Below are 8268 nucleotides of genomic sequence, written 5' to 3' on the forward strand. Positions count from 1 at the left end.
TAGAGCTAGACTCACAAATTTATTCCTCACAGTCCTGGTGAAAGGTATATCCTCTGGACATTCCTGGGGAGTGTGGGCAGGTCTTCCATGATAAATCCACTCTAACATTCCAATATCTCTAAGCCTTTGAATCCCCTCCTCTACATTACACCAGGGCAGTTCTGGCATTTTGACCTCAGGTAATATTGGCCACCTTTTGATCCACATTTCAGCCAACCACCCAAACAAACTGTAACACCCTTTGTAACCCCTCGAGCTACCACTGAATGCAGAATCTCTGCTTAGTGGGCCCATATCAGTAAATTCAGCCAGATCCAACTTTGTATTCCTTCCACCATTAACCCATACCTTTAATATCCATTCCCACACATATTCCCCTGATTTTTGCCTGTATAAATTGGAAAACTCATAGAGTTCATTTGGAGTATAGTGTACGTCCTCATGAGTCACACTATGTAACTCATCCTTTGGGGCCTGTTGAGACTTTAGTAGGTCATGAAAAGAATTAGAACTATCCCTCAAACCATTTGGGGCCTCTTAACTCTGCAAAACTCTGTAAAGGTGTCAAAAACACTGTCACCCAGAGCCTTGCCTTGTACAAGAGTATGATTAGGAGAAACAAACAGTGATATTTTGCATATCTCTTTTGCCAACTCACACCATGGACTGTCAGTACCATCTTGATTATTGGAAATGGAGTCATTAGTGCCTTTGAATCTAATCAAAGTAGAAAACCAATTGTAAAAGCCCATTTTAAGATTCTGTTTCTCAATAACCACTCCTAATACCAAGTTGTATTTGTTAGGGTTCTCTAGGGAAACAGAATCAGCAAGAGATATCTATGAATATAAGATTTTATGAAAGTGTCTCACGCAACTGTGGATATGCACGAGTCCAAATTCCATAGGGCAGGCAGCAAACTGGCAACTCAAATGAAGGTGTTCAATGATCTCCTCAGGCAGTGAACTGGCAACTCTGATGAACTTCTCAGGAAATGCTTTGCTGGCTAGCTGAAGAAGAAGTGAAGGTCCTCTATTGTCTCCCTTAAAAGTCTTCAACTGATTGGATTAAATCCAGCTGATTGAATTCACTCATTGTAGAAGACATGCCCTTTGTTGATGTAATCAGCCACAGCTGCAGCCAATTGACTGATTTAATTAACCAGCCTCAAGGTTTATTAACCAGCCACAAATGTCCTTACAGTAATGGTTAGGCCAGTGCTTGCTTGACCAGACACCTTGGTACTATCACCTGGCTAAGTTGACACATGAACCAAGAGCAATTTAGTGGGTAGTTCTGACTTAGAGTCCCTCGTAGGGTTGCAGTTGAACTCTGGACTGCAGCTGCAGCCTCCTAGAGCTTGGTGGAATTTACAGGATCAGCTTCCGAGCTCACTCAGCCAGCGATTGGCAGCCAGCTCCATTCAGTTCTCCACCACATGGTCTCTCCACAGGGCTACCCGCAACATGGCTGCCTCCAGATCCAGTGATGAGAAAATGAGAAAGAAGAAGCCCAAGACAGAGCCAGCCTTTTAAATCCTAATCTCTGGCATGACAAACCACCCCTTGTCTTATGCCGTTGGTCACACGGAACAACTCTGGTACATGGCGAGAGGGGACTACATGAATGCCAGGAAGAGGGACTCAATGGGGGTTATCTGGGAGGGTAGCTACCGTAGATACATACTAAAGTATGTATTTGCTTTGAAATAATCCCATGGGGTGGGGGAAGGAAGGGAATATAGCTAAAATGAGATTGGCGCATGTGTTGATGATTGTTGAAGAAGAATGATGGGTACACGGAGTTTCTTTACTAACCTGAACTTTTGTATATGTTTGAAAATGTCCACAATAATTTTTTTTAAAGCTATAGAAAATATTACTTATGTGTGTGTGTGTGTGTGTGCACATGTGTATGTGTAACAGCAGGGGGAGAAAGTGAGAGCCACTGTTTCAGAGTAACAGAACAAGGCTTAATAAAGGAAAACTCATATCAAATTTCTGCTGACCCAGAGCTCCATAAATGAGTAGGACTAACATTTCAAAATATGTGCTCTAGGATTTTCTTCTGAAGTCTCAAGGGATCAAGGTGAAACACCCTGACTCCAGACTGTTTCCTTCTCTAAACTATTAACATCGGAGTTAATCATTTCTGGCAGTTTCCACTACAAAGAAAGGATGTTCTGAAACATACACTGTTTTAGAGGTAGAAACAACCCAATTATATTTGAATCTGAGGCAAAGACACAGTTCTTCTTGCTCAGGACCTCTGTATCCCCTTCCTATACAGAAAACAGATATTATTTCTCTGACCTTATGTTCTACTCTCCTGTGCACCCTAAGATCAAGCTACAGAAGAATTCCTTGTCATTCTCAAATGCAAAGATTCTCCCCACCTCCTTCCCAACTTGGTTAACAACTCCTATATTTTCTCAATGCTCTCTACACAGTGCCCTCTGAAAAGCCTTTCCTGTCTGCTGTTCTCATCTATCGTAAACCATAAGGTCTCCCAGGGTTAGTTTTCTCTACTTTCTATAAACCCCCATTAGCTCTTTTTACAGTGGAGTGCCATAACAGGCATTCAAGAAATTAAAATACAATTGGGACTGAAAAGGAACAGAGTGAATTGGAGTAAGCCATTCCGGAGAAGTTTAGAATGAAGTTTCTTCTGTTGATTCTGGTCCTGCAAGTTACTGCTTCTGAATCTGTTCCCCTCGCCAGAGACACAAATGCAGAAGAAAATGATGTGGTATTTGCCCAAAGATACCTGGGAGCCTTTTATGACTTCCACATGAAAAACGTTCCAGTGACAAAAGAAGCCAATGGGAACCTCATGGGGAATAAAATCCAGGAAATGCAGCAGTTCTTGGGGTTAAAAGTGACTGGGCAACTGGACACGTCTACTCTGGCAGTGATGCATGCACCCCGATGTGGAGTGCCGGACGTTCATAATTTCAAGACCATGAGAGGAGGGCCAGTATGGAAGAAACATTTTATCACCTACAGAATCAACAACTACACTACTGACCTGGCGCGTGCAGATGTTGACGATGCCATCCAGAAGGCTTTTCAAGTATGGAGTGATGTCACCCCCCTGAAATTCAGGAGGATTAGTGCAGGCGAAGCTGACATTATGATCTTGTTTTCACGCAGAGAGCATGGAGACTTCTACCCTTTTGATGGAAAAAATGGAATTTTAGCCCATGCTTTTGGACCTGGAGCTGGTATTGGAGGAGATGCTCATTTTGATGATGATGAAATCTGGACTAAAAACTCCAGAGGCATAAACTTTTTTCTTGTTGCGGTTCATGAGATTGGCCATTCCTTGGGTCTCGACCATTCCAATGATCCAAAGGCCATAATGTTTCCCACCTACAGATATGTTGACCTCCACACATACATGGCATTCAGTTCCTCTATGGAGGCCCAGAACAGCACCAACCCAAGCCAGTTCCTGACCAGAGAGACGTCTGTGACCCCAATTTGCGATTCAATGCTGTCACTACAGTTGGAAATAAAATCTTTTTCTTTAAAGACAGGTTCTTCTGGTGGAAGCATGTTGAGACTCCTAAGATCAGTATTAGTTCAATTTCTAACTTATGGCCAACTTTGCCATCTGGTATTCAAGCTGCCTATGAAATTGGAGCTAGAAATGAAGTTTTTCTTTTTAAAGATGACAAGTACTGGTTAATCAGCAATTTAAGAATACATCCAGATTATCCCAAGAGCATATATTCTTTGGGTCTCCCTGCCTCTGTGAAAAAAATTGATGCAGCCGTTTTTCACCCAGTTTTATACAAGACCTACTTCTTTGTAGATAACTGGTATTGGAGGTATGATGAGAGGAGACAACTCATGGACTCTGATTATCCCAAATTGATTACCAAAAACTTTCCAGGAATTGGACCTAAAATCGATGCAGCCTTCTACTACAAGGGACACTACTATTTCTTCCAGGGATCTCACCAACTTGAATTTAACACCTTATCCAACCGTGTCACCAGAAGGTTGAAAAGCAATAGCGGATTGGGTTGCTAGGACTGTAATGTTTTGTCAATTCAACTTTAACCCTTAGGATATGGCGACTTGTCAGATTTTATTAGCACTGCTGTTAGGTTGCAGATAGAAACATTTTAAAGGCCAAGACTATACCTTTTGGAGAATGCTTGTAAGTTAGACTGAGAAATTATAACCAAAATTACATTTAAAATGTAAAAAGCATGTACCCAAAACTTTAAAAATGACAATTATGTAAAGGATTGTGATATACTTTTATTCTGTTGACTTAATATTATAACAAATAAAAACTTTGAAAAGGAAAAAAAAAAAATACAATTGGGTTTCATTTTTCGAGGGAGACAGAAATGGGGTTTGTCCAAGCCCCTGCCCCTTGCTGCTGCTCCTCTCTGCTTTCATTTCACACAATGCATCCCTCTGTCAACGCACTTAATACGCTGTGTATGGTAATGGCTTAGTTCACTTATCTCTCTCCTAGACCAAAGGACTTTCATTTCACTTCTTTAGCCTCAGTGCTAGAACAGCGATTGTTTAATTAATGCTTTTTTAATTTATTGAACACCTATGATACATCGGGCACTCTTCTAGATACCAGTGAACTAAACTAGCAAAGGTCCCTGCCCTCGCAGGGCTTACAGAGGGAATCAGACAAGAAGCAACAGGCTTAACAAATAAGCAAATTATATAGTACATTAGAAGGTAAGGAGTTTTATGGAAAAAGAAAGAAAAAATAGAGCAGGGTAAGGGGAAGTGTGGTGGTTTGAAGCTGTTATATATCCCAGAAAAGGCCCTGTTCTTTTAATCCATTCCTGTAGGTGCAGACCCATTGTGGGTAGGATTTTTGGTTAAGTTATTTCAGTTGAGATGTGACCCACCCCCTTCAAAGTGGAGTTCTTTATAAGAGGAAAAAGGACACACACAAAAAAGCCCAGAGAGCTCACAGAGGATCCACAGAGGAAGCCCCTGGAACCAGAAGCTGAAAGCAATGAAACCCAGGAGCAAGGGAGCAGCAGACACCAGTCATGTGCCTTCCCATGTGACAGACGTGTCTCAGATGCCAGCAGCCTGTCTTCAGACTCCAGGAATCATCCTGTTGATGCCTTGAGTTGGACATTTTCATAGCCTAAGAAATGTAAATTGTAAGTTAATAAATCCCCATTGTAAAAGCCAACCCATTTCTGGTATATTGCATCCCGGCGGCATTAGCAAACTGAAACAGGGAGCAACAGTGCAGAGGTTGGCAGTGTGTAAGTGAGCAGCCAATTTACTCAGCAGAGGGGAAGCCAGAGCAAGACTGCAGAGGAGGTTTCATTTGACCTACTTCTTGGGACTGATAGGAGCTTCTCAGGTTGGAAGGTGCTAGTGAAATGTATAAACCCCAAAGGGCACTCCAGGCAGAGGAAACCACATGTTCAAAGGCACACAGTCTTGAGAGTTTCTGGTGTGGGTGGCAATGTCAGGAGTTCCGTGTGGCCAAGGGAGTGCTCGGGTGAAGTCTTGGAAGATGAAGCTGGTGAGGAGCACGGGGCCAGGATGTGAAGGGACTTGCACACCCGCTAAGGAGTTTGCACTTTACCCTGTAGACAGCCAGGGTCCTGTTGATGATTTTATGCAGGGGAATGACATGTTTATATTTATTTTTAGGAAGATAATTCTGGCAGATGTATAGGAGTGGTGAGAGACTGGGCAAGTCACTTAACCTCTCTCTTCCTCTGTTTTACCATCTATCAAATAAGATGAGCCATATCTGCTCTACTTACCTCATAGGGTTTTGGTGAGAAATAAATGAGATAAGAAATGTTAAAACACTTTGAAAAGTGTATAGCACTGTGAAAATGCAAGATGGTGCTGTTGTTTTTTCAGCTGTGCTGAGTTTGGGAAAGTGGTTTTAGAGAAGCCCAAAGAATCAAGAAGAGAAACAGAGGGATGATCCCACTTCTGTGTCCCTAGAAGAATAAAATCCACTAATACTTTAATTTCTCAAATGCCTGTTTTGGCACTCTGCTGTACAAAGAGCTAAGGCACTTTATTGAAAATAGAGAAAACCCATTCTTGGAGGGCTTGCGTGGGAGAGACATCATAATTATGAAATGAAAACATGTACACTCAAGGGAAGCCTGAGTGCATGAAAATGTGATCCAATCCTAAGGAAAATGATGGAAGGGGGTGGGGAATGGAGGAACTGAGACTCCTTAGGAGGCAAAGAAATTCATGTAATTTGCCCTCATGAAGATGACTGTTTCAGTTTCCTAGGCTGCTCAAACAAATACCACGAAATGGGTCAGGTTAAACAATGGGAATTTGTTTGCTCACACTTTGAGGCTGGGTAAGGTCCAAATCAAGGCATCATCAAGGCTGTGCTGTCTTCCTGAAGACAGTGTTCTGAGGCTGGCAGCCGGCAACCCTTGGCTCCTCTGCCACTAGGCAACGCACATGGTGGCATCTGCTGATCTCTCCCTTCTCTTCTAGGTTTCATCGATTTCAGCTTCTTGCTTCCTGTGGCTTTCTCTCTCTATGTCTGAATTTCATTCTCTTATAAAGGCCTCAACTGAAGTAGCCTCATCTAAAGGTTCTACTTACAATGGGTTCACACCCACAGGAACGGATTAGATTTAAGAACACGTTTTTTTTTCTGGGGTACACACAGCTTCAAAGCACCACGATGATTATTTGCTAAATAACATGATGCCCTCTGTCATTCTGCTCCCTCCAAAAACCTCACCTGATGAGGTAGAATGGGCGGAGGAAACAGGAAAACAGTTTACCAGGTAGAAAATTTTATTTCATAATTGGTTGTGCTACGCAATCCATCCGTCCAGAAGTGATGCTTATAAATAAGTTAGGACATTTTGACAGTTGCAAAATCATGAGTTACTTGGTAACAAATATGAGTAAGCCTCATTACAGAAATATCTTGGATTGGTCTGCCAAGTGCGTTTCCTTTCTCAGGTATTTGTTGGATGAAAACAGATCCTAGGCATATTTATTTCTTCGAGCTCCTTCTTGAATACCAGTTTGAGTTGATTTCTCCTCCTTTGAATAATATCCTGCTACCCCTAGTAGTTCCATAAAATATTACATTTAAAATTTTATATCCGTCTGTATTTTATTTGGTAGATTATTATGACAAGGTTATTTATATGTTTGTAGGAGTGGTAGAAACCTCAATGTTTGGAAAATATTGATAGAAGGTGGTATAATAAGTAGTTTAATAAGGGGTGCATTAACTTCTTCCTGGCCTTGGTGAAAACATTATTTAATTTATTAAACATTCTCCAAATCTGTCAAGTTATTCTTTTACTCAAAGCTTTTAGGTAGGAAAAAAACAAACTTTAAGATAAAATTTTGATTTGTATTCACTTAGTTCTTACTATGTGCTTACACACAGTCATCACCTCATTAAGACAATAATCTGGTTAAAGAGACAGGACTTATAAATAGGAAATGATTAGCAAAAATACAATATCATATGAAGTTGCTAACTTATGATGTGTAGTCTGAAAGAACTATGGCAGTGAATTAGCCTGGTTTGGTCCAGCTTTTTAGTTTCAAAACTGGGATGAGAATCTGATGTATCAGGTGTGCCACAGATAGTGGGACGTAAATACAATTAGCTCTGCCCTGCCAAGGATGTGGTACAATGGAGACGGTAGGGTTTGGGCACCCAGCAGGCCTTGGTCCTGACCCAGAATCTGACACCTTCTGGCCTTCTTGACCTGGAGCAAATTACATGACCTCATCAATGAAATACAGCTATTAATAGTACCAACCATGACTCTTATAAAAAAAGATAAACATGTCAGCAGCTTCGTATTTGGATTTACATCTTACCACCCACCTAAGAAAGAACTTTTAGCCCTCCTGGGGTATTTTCCCAAAAGCCCTCTGAACTGGGTGAAAGGCAGACATTTTCCCTTTGAAATTTAGAATTATACCTCAGGGAGATGACAGTATACAGCAGCAAATACAATTGGATAGTGTTCTAGTTTGCTAATGCTGCCGAAATGCAAAACATCAGAAATGGACTGACTTTTATAAAGGGGGTTTATTTGGTTACACAGTTACAGTCTTAAGGCCATAAAGTGTCCAAGGTAACACATCAGCAATCGGGTACCTTCACTGGAGGATGGCCAATGGTGTCCAGAAAGCCTCTGTTAGCTGGAAAGGCACGTGGCTGGCTTCTGCTCCAAAGCTCTGGTTTCAAAATGGCTTTCTCCTAGGACGTTCCTCTCTAGGGACTCTTAATTGCACT

At 41.5% G+C, this 8268-nt stretch overlaps 1 pseudogene; it reads left to right on the top strand.

The window, feature by feature from the left end:
* Window positions 1-2620: 2620 nt before the first annotated feature.
* Window positions 2621-4138, top strand: LOC119537449 (annotated as a pseudogene).
* Window positions 4139-8268: the final 4130 nt, after the last annotated feature.

The sequence above is a fragment of the Choloepus didactylus genome, chromosome 6, assembly GCF_015220235.1.
Source record: "Choloepus didactylus isolate mChoDid1 chromosome 6, mChoDid1.pri, whole genome shotgun sequence".
Lineage (NCBI taxonomy): Eukaryota > Metazoa > Chordata > Mammalia > Pilosa > Megalonychidae > Choloepus > Choloepus didactylus.